The 17,433-nt window shown below is 41.6% G+C and overlaps 1 protein-coding gene across 1 annotated transcript in view; it reads right to left on the bottom strand.

The window, feature by feature from the left end:
* The window catches only part of LOC130682824 (serine/threonine-protein kinase TAO1-like), a 232,708-nt gene extending 215,580 nt beyond the window's left edge, over nt 1-17,128 (bottom strand). The window contains exons 1-5 of the mRNA XM_057497772.1: nt 16,792-17,128; nt 13,415-13,626; nt 12,101-12,165; nt 10,523-11,161; nt 10,021-10,129 (exon numbers count right to left, since the gene is read on the bottom strand). The gene's annotated coding sequence lies outside the window, so the exon portion shown is untranslated. The remainder of the gene's footprint in view (nt 1-10,020; nt 10,130-10,522; nt 11,162-12,100; nt 12,166-13,414; nt 13,627-16,791) is intronic.
* Nucleotides 17,129-17,433: the final 305 nt, after the last annotated feature.

The raw sequence follows: 17,433 nt of genomic DNA, 5'->3' as shown, positions 1-17,433 counted from the left end.
CAGTGTGACTTCCATCACCATTCCATTTTTCTAAACATCATTTTCTTTGTGAACAAATTAAAAGCCGTTCTTGCTAAAGGCTTTCAGATAGTGTTTGGATCCTACTTTCTGAGACTTAAAAATGTATACAAGGACGAAACAAAGGAGCTGAAGGCAAATGTTATGTGTATTATTAATTGGTGTGTCAGTTTATTTTCAGTTGGAAGGGTTAATGATCAGACTTTAAAAAGAGTAAGTATAGAAACAATACCAAAGTGGAGACTCTTAACTTAATGTCAAAATCAAGAATGCAGAATTCCATCTGAATAATAGTTTCCATTATGGAAAACTTATATAAGCATACAAAAAACCCAACATGAGCAAATATAAATTCTTGTTCTATTTGGACAACTTGTTATTGGCATTGTTACGATGGAGAGCTAAATAAAAATTTGTGTTTTTAATTTTTTTATTGTTATCAGTCTTTATTATTCCATAAAGACTTACATATATTTTAGATCTTCACCAAAACAATAAAGAGCCATCAATAAGCTTTAGTCCTTTAAAATACTTTTGTAATTTAGTAACTTAAGTTCAGGTAAATCAAATGAAATGAAAATTAAATCTATCTCAAGGAAGAGAAGACCCAGATCTTTCAGGACTGGTGCTAAAGAAATTTCTCCAAACGAGAGGCACCTATTCACCTTTAGTTCCTATTGCAATTTCTTACTGATTGCTGCTGTCATGACTATTTTGTCTCTGGAATTAAAGACTAGGAAGAAAGAGAAGGGGTCATTTTCATGCTCATTATTGACTTTATCTTTTAATAGTATGCTTTGAAGCTTAGCTGAGACAATATCCTAGCAAGTAGCAAAATGTTCTTTATGATTCAGCAGATAATAGTAAGACAATAACCAGGAAACCATGTGAAGTTAGCTCATCAGGGCAAGTGACTCTTGGATACTCTAGGTACTATCATTTCCTTGCTCCCTGCCTTATACCAGGGGAAGGACACCATCGTAGATGTTTAGCCAGAATCACACCTGGAGAATTCACCCTAAAAAGTGATTGAGATACAGAGGAAAGAGGGAAATCCCATTTCCCTACCACTACGATTTGTCTCCTGAGTTCTGGTTTTACCTTTTTAAGAACCTAACTTTTAAATTAACTGGTGGAAATTTACCTTTCAGCAGACTCCATACTTATCCTAAAGGTCTTCACAGAGTACAACAGAGTAACCCAAACATTCACACACACAGTATCAACTATGCACAAGGGCGAGGTGGTGGTGGTTACAGACCAACCCAGACCAAGATCTGCTTGGGAACTAAATTCAGGGAACCTCCCGAGTTTCTGAAGTCGGTGGTGCTTGCTTTTTCTTCCAAGTAGGAATTAGAAAGAGATTCTTATTTGGTAAGCTCAGACATGAGTGTGGCAGTGGTCAGAGCCTTTGGAGTATTGACAAGAAACTGTCCTCACTTTTAAGATACTGTGGATTAAGATACTACAGAGGATAGAATTAGTCCTTGGAAATATCAAGGGCATGCCCAAGGGACTGTTCCTCGGTCAGGTATAGGCTTACAGGTGTTAGGGATTGTATTTCCCCCAGCTGGATGGCAACTGGTATTCTGCCATACCAGCATCCAGATTTCTGGTGGCACCTGCAGTTTGGGAAGCAAGATGCTAGCTGTTGCTAAGGCAAGGTCAAAAGGAAGCAGGGGGACAGAGCAAGAGCCATGACTCAAGGACGTTGGCTGCCTCTGCCGCGGTAGTCACTCTCCCACGCCTGTGGTCCTGTCACTCCTCTGTGTGTGCCCGCTTGGCTACCAGCACTCCCATTGTCTAGGCACAGGGCACTCTTTCTTACAGATTCTGACCCACTCCAGATGGCTGGTGTTGACATGTCATTAACTTAGATCCCTGTCATGTCACCCTTTGGCTCTTCTCAAAACTAATTCTTTTCCAAAAATTTTTAAAAGACATTATATTTTACATCAATTTAGGTTCAGAACAAAATTAAGAGGAAGGTACAGAGATTGCTCATCTACCCCCCTACCCCTACATATGCATAGTCTCCCCCAATGTCAGCATTCCCCACCACAGTGGTACATGTTTTACAACTGATGAACTTACATTGACACATCTTAATTAACAGTCTGGAGCTTACATTAGGGTTCACCCTTGGTGGTGTACACATTTTATGGGTTTGGACAAACACATGACATGTATCTGTCATTGTAGTATCTTACAGAGTATTTTTAATACCCAGAAGTCCTCCGTGCTATGGCTATTCATCCTTCCTGACCGTACCCTGGCAATCACTGATCTTCTTACTCCCTCTATAGCTCTTCAGACTCTCTAATCATGGGGGCAGCAGTTAGTCCCATCTTCACCTCTTTTAGGGATCTTAAAAGAGTTACTGATTTTTCAGTCTGTTCAGCTTTTTACTTATGAGGACAGAGTGGCTACTTCCAAGCTCCTTACATGTGGAACTAGAAATATAAATCCTTCCACATTTATTTATGTTCATATTTTCTCTATTTTTCTTTTATTGACACTTTATGTCCATTCTCCAAAATGGGCAGACATCAGAGCTCTTTAATAAATGATGTTGTTCATTGCTTATAATTTCATGGTATTTCTGTATTTTATTGATATTCTAAGCTAAAATTTTGATAAAACACATCATTCTATAGGATTTCTAAGCCTTTAGGACTATGTGAAAATTTATTTTTATTTTCTAAAAATGTATTGTTTTAAAAGCAACAAATGATTACTACTGCATTTATTGTAAGTACTTGATAAACAAAATCTGCTTATACTTATTTTATAGTAGAAACTAGCTTGTTAAAATAAAAACTGATTTCTTTCAAAGAAAAGTCTGATGGAAAGTTCGAGGTTATATATAAGCCACAACTAAACTTTAAACACTATTTTTATAGAAGTTGACATTTTTCCTCAAAAATGCCATTTTGCATGATTCTACATTTAGAGCTTTAGAGACTAGCAGTGTCCAAAGCAATACTTAACAAATAGTATTTCTGGTGAAAATTTATCTGTTTTCCATTATTTTATAGTATCTTATTATTACACTGGTTAACCTCTCCAGACTCAGTTTCTTTATCTGTCAAATTGGGATAATAGTACCTTCATAATTGGGAAAAATAAATAAGGTAGTGAAAATAAAGGCATTTTACATATGAGAAATGATCCTACTCCCAAGGGATTACATTATGGAAATAATCACCATATTTGTTTATTTTAAATCCTGCTTTTAATCTCAATGAACTGCAAAAATTGATATAATTATGTTTTAACTTATACTTAAATTCACAGTAATGTAAATTATATATCTGCATACTGCCTATTCACCATTAGGATAAATGTTGTTGACAAAAATGTTTTAATGGTTTGCTTCAAATGTTTACCATCTAGTTGTATAGACAAAACATAGTAAAATAAAAGTGACTCAGAAACACTTCATTGCATAAGAGGCAATATTGGAAAGATATTTGACTTTGGAGTTAGTCCATAATTTGAACCCAAATCCAGGCACTGATGAACTGTGTTAATGTGAGTGACTGAATCCTGACATGGGAATTAGAAAACTATTTTTCAAAGTTTAGGCCATAAAAAAATGAGATCAAAATCAATACCCTAGAATGAAGCCCAGGAAAAAAGACACTTCCCTCCCCTAAGCCATCCTCATCCCCAGCCCTGAACGGGATAGTCCCATTGGGAGAGAAGGAGTAGTCAGGGAAATTCTTATTTTCAGGTCAAATTGTCATAGTTTGAATATCTAAAACTATGGAGTGGAAAATAGACACCTAGTGAGGAAAGGAGAAAACTTAGCCTAAGAAAAGGTACCAGAGGGGCCTGGGTATGACGTTTATGATGTTTGTGTAGCTCACTGAAGAAATTGTTCAGACTGGAGCAAATAAATATGGGTGAACAGACGTCCCCAGTGATATGTACTGCCCCAACGGTATTTTTAAAAACAGCTTTAATAGCTCCCCATTTGTTCTTTGTCATTTTAATAGCTCTCCAGTTTTGGTGGTTCCCCATTTCATTCTTAAATATATGCCACATTTGGGTGATAAATTAAGGGGTCACCTCAGAGAAAACATATAATTGTGAAGGCCCAGGAAAAAGGGTGGATAGGTTCAGGTACGTGAGTCATGGAATCCTTTAAAAAAAGGTAGGCAGAGCGTACCAGCAATAGGAAGCCATGATTCACTCTTGAGTCAGAGGGTGACCAGATTAAAAACAAGCCATGATTTGCATCACTTCTTTTTGAGCTTTTATTCACCTGAGTTGACAACTCATTAAAAAACACATAATATTGGCCCTGCAATAGGCCAGTGAGCAAAACAGAGTCCTGTCCTCATGACACAATTGTATGAGTGGGTAAGAAAAGGGGGAACAGATGAAAACCAAATAAATCCAGAAGGTGACCAGTAGTGATAGGTGACTTGGAGAAAAATTAATGAAGGTAAGGGGCAAAGAATGGCCAGAGGAAGTAGAAGGTGCTCTTTAGATGCGGCATTCGAGAAAGGTCTTTCTGATACATGACATGTAATCAGACACCTGAAGAACTGAGCATCAAATCCTGCATTATTTGGGGCAGGAGATAGGTCACTGCCTACTTTCTCAAAGAGGTTCTGAGTAGTGGGTATAGCCCAGCATTATAGACTTGAAGAGCTGGTGATTATGATGTGGTGAACACACACTGAGTGTTCACCCAAAACATGCCACCCTGCCGAGTGCCCAGCATCTCCGCCTTTAAACACCAAACCTGTGCAACATTTGATTTGTTCCCATTTTATAGCTGGAGGAATTGACATTGATACAAGCTAAGTAGCTTGTCCAAGGTTGTTCTATAATTGACCCAGATTCTCTCCTCAGAATCTACTCCCTGAACCACTCTAAGGCCCACATCCCATAATAAATAGATAGTAAATAATAAATGGTAAAGATGAAGCATAAGAGGCACAGTTAACAAATACAAATATCACAATCTAGATGAGGAAACATTCTTACTAAAGGGACTATATTGTTTCACCTTCTAAAAGTCTTTCCTAAAATCCTTTTCTGTAACTCTACTAACACAGGTATTTTAGCTCCTCTTTCTCTGTGCTTTTCTGAAGCATTTCTTAATCTTTATTTTTGTGGCAGCAGCCAAGATTTTTTTTTTCACTTTCCAACATTTTCATAACAGACTAAGCAAATACTTTCTGCTCTGCATAATCTCACAGATCAAACACCTTAGCAGGCAAAAGTTTCAACACAGAGTGAAGACAGATGCCCCTGGGAACCGGCATGGGTCATGAGAGTTACTCTTATGTTTTTGAACCAAGTAACAACTGTGTGCTGAGCATTGTGCCTCATGAGGTGTAGAGTACTGCAGTGAACATACAACTTTTCAAACCGTAGCATGTAAATCATGAAAATGGGCATAGATTCACCATGTGCGCTATTCCCCTAAAACAATGTCAACACTGACCAGGTGAGAGATTGTAGACTGACTGCTTGGTAGTACTGGGGGAAGAGAAGTCTCTAAACAGATAACAGAGCTGGTGATGAATGTAATGTCATAATGAGAACTCTGGCCTGGGAGGATTAATTGATAGTTAATTAAAAATTAAAAAAGAAAAGAGCCCTTGGTCCTTGAGGTTTGGGGGTATTTGGCTATTACTAAAGAAGATGCTCAGTTATGGAAAGAAAAGAAATCTCCCCTAAATGGAACAGGGAATGAAATTGAACTAGGTTTGGAAAATATGCCATAGATCTATTCATTCATTATTTTTACTTGTTGCAGATTTATAAGCACCTGCTACTCTAGTCACTCCGTTATGCCCTTTCATGGATAACGTCTCTTTTAATAGATTAACCAGTCCCGAGTTAGAGGAACTATTTGTCTCATTTTACAGATGTGAACATAAAGGAAAAGAAAATTTGAGCAACATGCTTAAGGCTACACAGATATAGAGTCAGGATTTCACAAAAATCTGAATCATGAAAAAGTGAGACTTTTAGTTAATGTGGCTTGATGCCCAGTTGGGGCTGGAGCCACTTATATCCCTGGAGCAACTCTGTACCACATGCAATCCAAGAATCACCTGTGTTAGCCGTGGGCTTAGCAAGAATGCAGATTCTGAAGACCATGGTCTCAGACACTCTGGTGGGGATGACACAGGACAAGGGTGCTGGGAATCTGTATGCCTATCAATCTGGGAACCCAGATGAACCTAATTTAGGAGTTTGAGGACAGAGGTGGCCAAGACCAGGCAAAATCAAGGCTGGGAGAAGCTCAGTGATTGCAACAAAGGCATACAGCCATGTGGGCCAGTTCTGCTGCTCTGTGCCCCTGACACTGAGGAACAAGAAAGGATAAGGCAGACACTTCCCCAGTCACTAGACCACAATACCCTGCATCATTTACTTTGTTGCCTTTATTATTTGGAGAAATCATCTGGTTGGCTGTTTACTTGTTTGTATTGTTTATATAATTTTTAACAGCTTTACTGAGGTGTAATGGATATAGAAAAAACTGCCCATATTTAATGTATTCAATTTGATGGGTATGAACATATGCATATACCCATGAAACCAGCAACCTGTCCACCACCTCCAAAAGTTTCCTCCTACCTCCTTTTTTTGGTATGGTAAGAACATTTAACTTGAAATCTACTCTCTTAACAGATTTTTCAGTGTATGGCACAGTATTGTTAATTACAGGCACTATGTTCCACAGATCTCTAGAACTTACTCATCTTGCAAAACTAAAACTTTGTACATACTGAACAACTCCATTTTCCCTTCCTCCCAACCCCTGGTAACCACCAATATACTTTCTGCTTCTGTAGTTTTAACTACTTAAGATACTTCATGTAAAGGGCATCATGTGACATTTGTTCTGTGACTGGATTGTTTTGTGTGCTCCAGGTTCATCATGTTGTTTCAATATGGTAGGATTTACTCTTTTTTAGGGCTGAATAATATTCCATTGTATGTATGTACCACTTTTCTTTATCTAATTATCATTAATGTCTGTTTAGGTTGTTTCCATATCATGGCCATTGTGAATAATTTTACTATGAAGAAGGGTGTGCAGATATCTCTTTGAGATCCTGATTTCATTTTCTTTGGACATATAACCTGTAGGGGGATTGCTGGATCACATGGTAATCCTATTTTTCATTTTTGGAGGAACCTCTGTACTGGTTTCCATGGTGGCTATGCTCTTTTACATTCCCATCAATAGTGCATGGGGTTATAATTTCTGTACATCCTGACTAACCCTTGTTATCTTTTATTCTTTTGATAATAGTCACCCTAATTGACTGGAAATTAATCTCCATGAAGACAAAGACTGTCACAGAATTGTTCACCTGTGTCAATGGTGCCTGGCACAGAGAAAGCAATGAATACATGGGATGAACCAATGAATGAGTGAATGAATAACACACAGGAATGTCAGATTTTATATCTTGCCTCCAATGCCTGATGTTTCTTCTAAGGACTTGAATGTCCACTGACTCTAATGCACCTCATTGTTTTACCCATTCATTCCCAAAGGAGACAGAGGGTTTGTTAAATTTGGGAAGCATAAAGCAGACAGGATCAGCTCAGACCCTTCCTTTTCCTCCTTGGGAGCCGAGCCTGGGGTCTGACACTGTGTCCTGCTGCTCCTCCTCCCGGGGCAGCCTGGGGCCGTCTGCCCCACCCGGAGCCGCCCGCCACTGAGCTCAGTCCTAGAGTGCGGATCGCAGGCCCTCACTCCTCGCTACGGACTCCAGCTCGGCCTTTGCAGTAATGAAAGGGAGAGGTTCGCACTCTATCAGCCAAGGTTGTTTTGGTTTTTTCCTATTAATTTATCTAGAACCTGAGTTGGAAAGCAAGGTGCTATTTATCAGGCACCTTCAGAAACCCCCGGCATTCTAGGATTCTAAAATAATCTAAGAGTCCAAATGCTCTTTAAAGAATCCAACAAGTGGAGAACTAACTTTCTGGAAACAGCATGTGATCATGAGAGAGTCCGGGAATCAAAATCCTGGCCCCATCTCCACTTCCACCACTTAGCCCACCGTGTGGTCCAGACACAGCACTTGACCCTCAGTTTCACTATTGCTAAAATTGGGATGTTAATTCCTATTAGCACTGTTGTGAGCATCAAATAAATCAAACGGACTTACATTACTGAGAGCACTTTGTTAAATGAATAGCAGCTTATATGTTCAAGGGAATCATCATTATCATTGAAACAGAACAATGCTACAGAATTTCATACTCATTATTGGCCTAAATGCAATGATTAAATTCTCTTTCCCTGAGCAGACCCACATAAAATATGCACATTTCTCAGGTGTACCTCAAGCTCCATAAACTGATTCATTGTAATAGAATTATTCCTGTTTTTGAATACAACAGAAGCATTTTTCCTGAACTGTCTAAAAGAGTGTCATTTTCTTAGCTATGAAATAGACATTTTTATCCCCATACTTAGTACTGAATGTGATTTGATTTGTTTTACATTTCTTCAGTATGTGTATTTCTTCTATAAAAGAGCTATTAATTTGTCCACACTTAATTTCAGAAAGCACAAAGGTAACAATGGGGGCATTATAGGAATTCATACTCATTACTATATTGCTTCACATTTCCGATTTTAAACTAGAAAAACATTTCACTAGGATCCGTATTTTATTACTCAAAAAGAACATGAATTTTGAGGCCCTGGTTTCAAGTTGCCACTTCATGACTTTTTGCCTGTGTTATATCAGGGGACTCACCTAACCTCTCAGAGCCTTGGTTTTATTACCTTAAAAGAGCTATAGGGGATTGAATAAGATAACATAGTTCAAACGAAGAATAGGTATGTTTTAGAAACTCCATAAGTACTCACTTAATCCCCTACCCGTGGGCACTGGGAAAAATAAACTTTCAATAATAAAATTTCCAAATTTTATGACTTAGGGACATAAAGTAAAATATAGCCAAAGAAGCCTAAATAGACAAAATTCTGTTGGCAGGGATCTTTGGGTTTTGCCAGAATAGTCTAGCACTGCAGTATTTAGGTACCATTGGAGAGCTGTTTTAAATACTCATTGTTTTAAGAAGTATTGACTGATCATTAAGCCTAGTAGGTTTATCATCAGTTTCAAGGCATAATTAATAGGTCCTTCTACAAAACCAGAGGAAGTAATTTCACCCAGTTGGAAAGTAATTTTAACTTTTCTAGACAATAACAGAATAAACTGGAATTTTTACTGTGACACCCACTAGATGGTCAAACCTTATTAGCTGTGTAAAATTGAGAAAAAGTCCCTTAGAAGCCCTCAGAGCAGATATCCAGGGTACGGTCGGCTGTGAGGTGGGAAACGCCAGCAAAATGGCTCATCACAGAGGAGGGTCCACAGAGTCAGTGGCACTGCAGGAAGCTTCAGTCTCTGCCCAGTCAGAGGCCGGAGAAAGAACTGGCACAGAAATGGGAGCACGGGAGGAAGCCTGGTGGCCAGGAGACGTGGCGCACTGCATAGCACCTTCTTTGTGTGAATAACATATTGTAGCTCTTGGGGGTAAAGGGGTCCCCTTCCAGGAGCAAATAATCCAGTGAAGCTGAAGTAAGGCAAGGGGAAGGGCAGGCTGGGAGAAACCCTTTTTGTTGCTCACAGCGAGGCCTGGCTTCTCCATGCCCTCTGGCCACAGGTCCCCGGCAGCCAAGCCCACCTGGTGCCCTGTGTCTCTGCAGCCACAGAGCATGATCCCTCCCCTCCCCACCCCTTCCAGGAGGAACTCTGCGGATCGGTCCTTGGTGACAGGCCGACACCGTAACTGAGGGGAGGAGAGGGGGGCCATTTCCTCTCCACCACTTGCCTGGATCCTTGGAGGCTGCAGTGGTAAACACCTGCTGACACGTAAATGAACTAAGGCCAGGTGGGAGATTCTGGAAATTCTGCCACTGACCCTACACATATTCATACTTCAAACAAATGAATGAGGACAAAGCTGAGTGTGGTTGAAAAAGCCAACTGAACTCACGTTTTGGTGTTTGAAGGGGCTGATGAATTGCACTCCTCTTTCTCACCCAAGTTCCAAACAAAATGAAACCCAGACGCTGGGGTGGGGCAGGTGGAAATGAAAGTCTCACCTAGATTAACAAGATTGGAAAATTTGTCTTAGGTGTGAGGTTAAGAGAGGTTCTGAATACTTTACCTACATGAAACTTAGTTCCTGACACTATCGCCAGGTCTGCAGGGAAAGAAGCTCCATGCTGTTTGCTGCCCAAGAAAAACAGTGCTGTGCAAGCTCTCCGTTACCTGAGGCAGTCTTAACTCCCCCACCACCCTCCACAGACCAATCAGTCACCCTGTCCTTCCTGTCCTGCCCCCTAGACTGTCCCCTGTCCCCCATTTCCATTCCTACTACAACTGTTCTGCTCTTTATCTGGCCTATCACCTCAGGGGCCCCTCCCCCTGCTCCTCCAGCCCAACGTGATCTCCCAGAACCCTCTCTGTTGTGGCCTCTCTCTCTGGGCACTCACCGCACAGCCATGGTAAACCAGTTATCATCAGCGCAACGCCCAGCGGCTTCCTGAGTCTGTATCTTCGCCTGCTGCTCTCTCTCCCTGCAGTGCAGTAACAGCCACGCCATATCCACTCGTTCTACTTCCTTTTTCGAAATCCATCCCAGGTAATTGCTCCTTCCAGTTTCTCCTGCGGCACAGTCCATCATTCCCTCCTCTGTGCACAATTCCCCTCTTTCTCAGGCCATTCCTTTGCCCTTACTGTGCTGGACTCTAAATTTGTTTACTTGCCTCCCTCCGCTATCAAAGTTTGAGCTCTGAGGACAGGAATCATGTCTTTTTTTATGTTTATATTTCCAGCATCTATCACAGAGCTCAATAACACTTGAGGGATTGAATCAAATGGAATGTGTTGTCTGAAAAGTATGAGGCACGACTTCATTTAGCCAGTATGGGGTGAGTTTCCATCAAGCCTGTATCATAAAGGAGAGAACTCTTCTTGCTTCCAAGTGCACTAGAGCCATAACGCACCAAATTATTGCTGTGCATGAAAACACAAGTGCAAGACTTTCAATTCCACTCTGTGGATGTTGCCATATAATTCAAATGAATCCACATTTTGCACCATCTCTTGATAACCTTTCCATGATCTTATAGCTGTAAACAAAGGGAAAGAGGTAACGCTCTGCAGAATGTCACAGGGAAGCAAATGCATGTCTAACCTCCTGTCTCGGCAAGACTGAGTATTCAGATGCATTCTGCCCTGCAGATTAAATTCACTGTCTTTTCAGGGGGAGTTATGAACCCTCTGGGGTAGGGGAACTGAGCACTTGAGACCCAAAGCACTAGTGAATTTTTCATGGAATAATCTTCCTTACCATGAAGGGTAGAGGATGTATATAGCCAACTCAGGTTTCTCATGAGCTTCTGCAGAAAAGAGGATTATTGGGGAGCCATTTAAACTGTTTCTTTAGCTATGAATCTCTCTACCAGATCTCGGTTAAATTTAAAGCTCCCTGCTCACAGAAGAACCAGGAAAACTGTGGGGAAGTGCAACTGGGTGGTGAGAAGGCATCTTTAGCCTAACCGTGACCGCAACAAATGCATTAGCATGAAACTCAGCACAGCTCACAGTGTTAGACAGAGAGACAACTGAAAAGCGACAGAAACAAATCCATTTTACAAATAAGAAAACTGAGGTGCAGAGAGGTGATACGGCAATATACGTCCAATTCTTTTTGGCAAGAAATTCTTCGATTCGATTCAAAATTTCATGATTTCCTCTGACCCAGAGTATTGCAAATGGCTTCCGCAGACATGCTTGTTTTTCTTATTTTTTTCCCAAATGGCAGAAATTCCAACTTTAACGTTAGTTTAAGCAAAATGTGAACTGTATTAGCTGAATAAATGTCCTGAATCATTCTCAGGCATGATGTGATCCAGGCACTGAACATTGGCACCCATCTCTCTTGGACCTGCTGTCAGCCGTATTGCTCTCATTTTCAGACTCTGCATGGTGACAAGAAGGCTGCCTACAAAACCAAGCCCATGTGCTCCTAGACTCAAGCCCAGTAGAAAAAGCAAAAAAGCACCCACCTCGCTCAGCTGGCTTGATAGAAGTCTCATGCACCTGATAGATGTTAAGTGGTTTCCATGTCCACCTGTGAAACAATCACTGGGGTCAAGAGTGTGTATTATTCTCACTGGCCAGGTCTGTATCACATGCTCACCATTAAAGCTGGATGTGAAATCAACTCCAACTGAAAGCCTTTCCCCACTAGACTGGGAGCGGAAGATGAGGTGGTTCTTCAGAACGGAACTGGGATAGGTCTACCTACCCAAATGAGAGTGAGTGGATGCAGGAGGGAGGTTAAGTGCTGTCTGTGACAGTTGACAGCCAGGTTTCCTGTCTTCATTCTTGTCACATGGACTCCACCCACTCTGTTCCTGAAAGCTGCTACTCCAAATGCAACCAAAATGACCTCTCTGGCATGGAAATCTGGCTTGAAACTGTCAGGGAGGGAGAACTTCTCATCTACCCTCTTAGGCTTAGCTTTTGGGGTCTGCAGATTAAACTGAAAAAAGAGTAGCAACAGAAAGATTTAATCTCATGCACACAGGAGTTTACACAGAAGTGTCGGAGGGGTGGTTAGAATTTGGGGCTTATATAATATCCTAACAGGGGAGGGTGGGAAGGCATTTAAAGGAAAACAAGTAACTTCTTAGTAAAAGGATTGGGAGAAAGGGCACTTACGGGAACACAAATAACTTTTGAAAAGATAAATGGGCCCTTAAGAGAACAGATGGGAAATAGTTTTGGACAGTGCCTATTTAAGGGTGGTGTGGAGGCTTCTCATCTCCAGTGATAACATTCCGTCTTCCCTGGCTGCTCTGGGGAAGGTGATATGTGACAATTGAGTTCTTTAGGGAGGCTCTGCTTTTAGGACAGTAAGTTTGATTTCAGGAACTCATGCTTCTTGCTTAAAATAATTTTTATGCCTCAGTGGCATATTCTGGACCCTTTCAAAACCCATCAAGGGCTGCCCATTGCCGGAGATAAAGGCCAAGTTAACAAAATATTCCAGGCTCCTCATGCCCGTGAAAGCCCGCCTGGCCTCTCCATGGGCTGGCCTCAGGCTCTCTCTCAAGTTTCATCTCATTTCTTGCCACTTACTTCCGGCTCCCTGCCCCACCCACCTTCCTTTTCTCACCAAATCTCACTGATTCGCCTCAAGCAAAGGCATCATACTCTCCAGAAAGTCCTCCTTGGACCCCAGCTTGAGTTCATGTTTCCAAAGTATTCTCCTCATCATTCTACATTCTGCTGACTTCCTTGCACTGAAATTCTGCTTATGCCCGTGGCTCTTTTTATCTGTTTGCCGCTCAAGGGCAGGTGTGTGCTTTACTTACCTGTGGAATCCCGGAAACCTTCACAGGGCCTGGCACGTTGAGGATGTTCAATCCACATTCGCTGTTTCTACACTGAACGTTGATAGAGCTAATATGGTGTAGTAGAAAGCGCACAGAGTTTGGAAGCGGACAGTGATGTGACCTCTAGCCTTCATGAACTCCCAGTGTGACATTGGTAAAGTCATTTCATCTCTCTGCCTTAGTTTCTTCACCTGTAAAGACGGAACATTTATTCTTTACTTTAAAGGTTTATTGTGGGATCATATAAAGCTCTTCACACAGTTTCAGGCATACAGCAGATGCTCAAGAAATACACACGGTGGTGTGCTTGGAAACAGCTCCTGAGTCAGTCCATGCTACCTACCAGCCTTCCTCCAAGCTCCTCTCAGGGTCGGCTGATTCTGGTTGTGACAAATTGGACCCTCCTGACTATTTTGTTTGCTCTCTTCACTACATGGAAATACCAGTGGTCACTTGACACCAAACGTAAAATACTAAGAATATTCTTGGTATGACTTAAGATCCCAAACTGAATGTGGGAGACTTGATAAGTGGAAGGGTGAATTGCTTAATTTGGGGGAGTCTTTTCCTTGTACACAGGAGATTCTGCTAGTAATGGGAGCCCAATAAATTACTATGGGAGCTGAGTAAATTAACTGGAGATGACTACCATAATTCCCTATAAAGTTTCCTGAAATTAAATATCTTTGCTATAAGTGCTTGTTCTACTTTCTGCCTATTTTATGTCTTCGTCATAATTGTAATTACTTATACTAACATGTAAGTTCATGTAGTACATGTGACGATACTGTTTGACTCATACGGAATATCTAATAAACGTTAGTTATTTTAATTTGTCCTAGCATTGTAAGACATACAAACCTAAATGTTGTCTTGGTACAGGAAGGTTTCCCAGAGACTTTAAGAGACGTGGACTTTGTCCTCAAATAATCCCCTTTCCTTAACTCCCTTTCATTTTGACTCTCTGGCTATCTTCCTAAGGCTTCTCCTCTCTCATTGCCAAAAAGCCACTTCAGGCCTCCATTATCTGCAGTAACTTCTTAACTCATTTCCTCACTTCCCAACTCGCCTCTTACAAATCTGTCCTTGTTGCCACTGAAGAGATGTTTCCAAAACACAGATTCGCTGATTTACTCTTGGGGTAGCTGAGAGGCTGTCAGTGGCTTTCAAAGCTTGTGGGATAAAGACAACCTCTTGGAAAGCACAGAATGCTCTGGCCCCTTTTTATCTGGCTATCTTTGAACCTCATTTTTCACTTCCCTAATTCTTGTCTTATGCTTCCATGAACATACTGCTCTTTCTGATTGTGTTATAGAAGTCCCCTTCTGTTGAGAATGCCTCCCCCCACCATCCTGCTGGGTCTGGTCCTCAATGTCCAGAACACTGGGAGGGGTGTGACGGGAGTGAGGCGCTTTGCCAAGCCTATTCATTATAAAATAACTCCTTACATATTGAAATTGTTTACAAGGTGCCTAACACTTAACATGAAGATAACCTGATACAAGACCCTGGGATACAATTCTAGGCCTTCTGTTTACAGTTCAAAGGCAGTTTTACAATTAGTTAGAAAAGAAACAAACTAGAGAGAGAGAATGACAATTCTGGACCTCCATCAGGGATCCTAGAATTAAATTTCCCTTGTCTGGATCATTTTGATCGTCTGTTTTTTGTTTTTGTTTTTGTTTTTGTTTTTCCTTTCTGAAGCACAAGGATATATTCTGAGTTGAGATGTTTGGAGGCAGCTTCTCTGTCATTTTTCACACACACTGTAGGGAAATAAAGTAGCTCTGACAAACGTGTTCCTCTCCTTCACCGCCCTGCCTGTCCTCAAGGAAGAACTCAATAAGAATAGACTCCCTGGTTAAAATAAGTCATGGAAACCTGCCATGGTTTGTAGAAGACCCCAAATCTCTCCTGATTATACCGAGTTCCTAGGGAATACTTCTTGCTTATGGTTGCATCTTCAGAGCCTCACACACCAATTAGAACATACAGTGAGTCAAAAAGACATTTTTCTAAATGAATGAATAAAAAGGAAGAGTTATGTAAGTGGCCCCATGTTCCTGGGTTTCCCCGTGTCCCTTTCTGCCTCTTCTGCCTTGGAGGTTTCCAGAAGGGCACTGTTTACCCCTTGAAGTGCATGACCAAGGTCCCTTCCCCTGTCTCTGCTGGGGCAGCCAGGGGGACCCGCATTCACAGAACCTAACTGACCACCAGCAGATGACAGAGCAGAGCAGAGATGACAGAAAGAGTTCCAGGGCTGTGGTTCCGGGGCTCCTCTCTGCACCCCAGCCCTGTGTAGACAGAGCTGGCCCAGCTGCTGCTTCCCCTGCAAGTCAACCTGCTTCAGTGTGAACAGGATTGTTTTCTGTCTTTTGTTACCCTCTCCCTCCTGGATGTGTTTTCAGGTAACATGGGATCCATCAAAGGGAAATCCAAAGAAACCAGGCTGCAACTCTCCCTTGCCTCACTCTTCTAAATCTGTATACTTGTAACTGTTTCAACATGAAAGAAAGTCACATCCACGGTCACTGTGAGTATCCTAGTGAATCACCATCTCCAGGCGTTGTCTTCTCATGAGCACCTGTGCAAATAGCCAGAGAGACCACTGGGGGTGCCACTGAGCTCTCCCTGCAGGAGGAACTACCGCGAGAAATGCAAGTGGTTGGCAGGGTTCTTCTGCTGCCCCTCCGAGTCTGCTGTAGTCTTCACACCAAAGCCATGCAATGGGCTACTGACCTGGGCAAATCCTGCTCTACACACGACTCCTCTGCTGGTCAGTTTTTGCTAAAGATCTTTCCATTGGCCTGGCCAAGACTCTCAGAACCGCTCTTCAGTTTGAGGCCACTTCTACTAAGTAATCCTTATTTCCCTCTCTCTTTTCACAGATGTCAGCCCTATATCACATTCTGAATTGCCTATTCCTGCTCCTTTTCCCCTTTGTCCCCCACAGGCATTTCCCTTAATATGCCTCTTAACACATCTAATTCCATTTTGGTGTCTATTTCTCAGACACCTAAAACCGACATGAAGTGTATAATTCAAAAGTCACAATTGGTACCTCAAGACTGGGGTAAATATTCTTTCTGTTTCATATTTAACTAGAGTATTTGGTTTCATATTCAGGTATTCCACTCAGAACGGAGCGGAATAAAGTCATAAAGACCTGACATCAAATTCTTTGTCCCTTGTGTGTGTGTGTGACCCTGGGAAATACAATGAATCTCTGAACATCAAAACAATTCCCCAAATGGGGATGGGAGTAAAAGGGTTATCTTTGTCTGTTGTTCTAAATCAGCAGTCAACAGGGAGAAAGATTAGGAAATACGGGGGTGTTAGTAAGTAGGAGGAAGTACCTGGGATACAAGTAGATGTCAAATGAGTATTAGTTCTCCCCTAAGGTTTATCACCAAGTCAGAGGATATGCTGAATAAAATTGAAAAATGCGAAGTGGATAGATCCTCGCTGTAGCACGTTCTAGCTGTATGGTCTTAGGCAAGTCATCTAACTTCTCCATGCCTCCGTTTGTTGCCTGTGAATGGGTGTAAGAAGAGTACCTAAGTCCTAGAACTGCTTTGAGGACCAGGTGAATTTACAGATGGCAGCACTCAGAGCGCGTGTGGCGCCTGGTGAGCAGACGTTAGCATTTGCTACTGCACCTTGCAGGTATTTTGGCCCTTTCTTAGGGCCCCATATTTTACCGTGCTCCAGCCCCCCCCAAAAAACTGCCCCCTGTAACAATGATCTTAGTTGAATGCCAATAACCACCCCCAGAAACTCGCATACCAACACACACATTTTTTAACATTTGGGCCCTGTGGATTGTTGATGATCATTCGCATGATCAAGGTCAGGAAGAAATAAAAAGGTACTTTGGAGGCAATTGAATTACTACTGCTCCAGAGTTTCTTTTCTCAGACTTTTTGTTTCATAGTAAGTGCTAGATGTCAGCTTATTTTCTTGTGATTTTCCTCCTTCTCGGCAAATTAGAAGCCCAC

This window comes from Manis pentadactyla, chromosome 3, assembly GCF_030020395.1.
Source record: "Manis pentadactyla isolate mManPen7 chromosome 3, mManPen7.hap1, whole genome shotgun sequence".
NCBI lineage: Eukaryota > Metazoa > Chordata > Mammalia > Pholidota > Manidae > Manis > Manis pentadactyla.
The sequence above is the reverse complement of the archived record's forward strand: the minus strand, read 5'-3'. Positions and strand labels throughout refer to the sequence as shown.